The 2500-nt window shown below is 33.7% G+C and overlaps 1 protein-coding gene across 10 annotated transcripts in view; it reads right to left on the bottom strand.

The window, feature by feature from the left end:
• The window catches only part of LOC122250084 (uncharacterized), a 24430-nt gene that overhangs the window by 21025 nt on the left and 905 nt on the right, over positions 1-2500 (bottom strand). The gene's annotated exons all lie outside the window — the stretch shown is intronic.

Here is a 2500-nt window from a genome sequence, read left to right as displayed (position 1 = left end):
GTCGAAAGACACTAGTCTGGGGAGCACCAGAGAAAACAGGGTTAAAGTCAGTTAAGCAGCCATCTACGCAAACATGATAGATGTGGTCGGATAAAAAATCTTTAAAAACATTAAAAATATTGCCATCAACTCCAAAGAATTGTAGCTTATAGAGGAGGGCCCCATGTTTAACCCATTAGCAGCAGATGGCATGATTTGCTGCCAAGGCAGAGTCGGTCGTAGACTGGCTGGCACCGTGCCAGACAATGCAAACCTGCCATCCTACTGCATATATATTTTATTTAAACTACGACCAATGGGTTAATTAAATCAAATACAGCACTGAAGCGATGTTATTAGACATTATTGCTAGGGGCCGGGGGGGTATGAAATATACAGCTCTGTGATTGGATTCTGTGTCACCAGACAAAAAATTGAGAAGTGCAAGAATATATGGATTGAAAAAATGTTTCCCATACGGGTGTTAAAAAAAAAAAAAAAAAAAAAAAATATATATATATATATATATATATATATATTTATATATTTATATAGATATATATATAATATATATATATATATTTATATATATATATATAGTTTATAAATATATATATATATTTATATATTTATATTATCTATATATATATATATATATATATTATTTTTAATATTTATATATTTATATATATATTGTTATATATTTATTTATATATATATATATATATATATATATATATATATATATAAATATATATATATATATATATAATAATAATAATAATAATAATAATAATATGTGCTCTCTTTAAGGCGTTGAATCATAGTGGGTTTTCCTTATAAGAATGTTGACTTTTATAGATGTTATTGACTATGTACACTGGCTAACTTATTGCAAGAGTGACTGAGATTGCAGTCTGATAGTTAGTGTAATCAGCAGTTAGTAGAAGTACTGTAAATCCATTCATTATACTTTTTGTGTTATCTATAAACATGCCTAGTTTTGTTTTAACCCACACAGGACGGGTGGTACAGCATGTGTACCGCGCATTCAAAAGCCCAGTTGCCGGGCGGCACAGTATTGTGCCAGCCATTCAATTGATTTAGGTCTAATAATTCGAATGCCCCGGCATTTGGACATTCAAGGCTAGAATTCCCCCGTCGGGAATGGGTTAATCTCATAAAGTATGATTTCAGATAGAGGAAGCAGTAGCGTATACTGAGTAAACTTTCTTTAGCATACAGTCCTGGAGTATGGTTTTGCATTCCTACAACCACTGCTTTATGGTGAGTAGAATCAACAGTGCAAAGGAGTAATACACAAGAAACGGCACAGCAACATAAGGATCAAAATCCAAATAGTCAAAAGATATTTTATATGTACATCATCATGCACCTAAGCTATTTTACAATTCAGGTAAATACAGTCTTGAAGGAACAATTACAGCTATTTCTCAAGAGAAGATTTGCTCTTTATCTATTGATAAAGCTAGGAAAAATATACCCAGAGTGTATCAAGACAATACTAAAACCTCGCTAAAAAACTGTGTCCTCACAAAGGTCAACATTCCCCCACCATGTATATTCTAGCAAAGCTGTGAAGATCTCACTTAAAATTCATTATAAAACATGAATCTACCCAAACTCTATCCTCACAGAATATACATGTTGGGAGTTTGTTGGTCTTTGCTTGAAAGCTATCAGTGGAGGACACAGCAATCACTTGTAAACCAGTTGGACATCAGATTGTAGGCCATCCATCACAGGTAACAGCCATTTCAACTGGACTTAAATAGAACATATCCAACATAATTGCATGAATAAAGTGTCTTTTTAAAAGTCACTGCATATGTCTTCTAAACATTCAGCATTGGTAATTCTAAAGAAAAGCTATTGTGCAAATAATGGTTCATATGTGATTTCTAAGTCAGATCCATCCCAAATAACCTTCCCCTTAAGAAAGTTATATTAGGGTTCCATGAGAAAAAGTAACTAGAGAGATGCGGTATCAAGTGTTATGGTTGCAGCCCAGCCTGGAAAGGAAAGTATGTGCACACCAGACATATCTTTTTCCTACATTCGGTGCAGGAGCACACTGAGAGCTTTGCTTCTGCACACCACAAACCTTGTTAAAAAGTATCATACTTTACATATCTGCACAGTCTGGAGATTTTATAGTAATCTCTACCATCATCTTGAAAGTAGCTGACAAAAAGCTATAACATTATTGAAATATATGTGATATAAATATGGTCAATTCAACTCTTATGAATGTCAATATTAAAAGGATTTACTTTAGTGTTAATTCACTGTGGACAGGTGTCAACACTGAATTGACAGTTAAGTTTTTTACAAGATTATTATTATCAATGGGTGGTTGACAGTTTCTGTTTTAAAGACTACCTCTGTCAAAATGCACTTGAAGGTAAATAATTTAAGGGGGATGATTTGAGCCGATTGAGAGGGAGAGGGGGGAGGATGAAATGGAGAGTGATAGAGGGGAGGGAGAGGGAGGAGGGAG

This window comes from Penaeus japonicus, unplaced genomic scaffold (assembly GCF_977035675.1).
Source record: "Penaeus japonicus unplaced genomic scaffold, GWHDUDI00000001_assembly GWHDUDI00000006, whole genome shotgun sequence".
Taxonomy (NCBI): Eukaryota; Metazoa; Arthropoda; class Malacostraca; order Decapoda; family Penaeidae; genus Penaeus; species Penaeus japonicus.
This window is presented reverse-complemented; position numbering and strand designations above follow the sequence as displayed.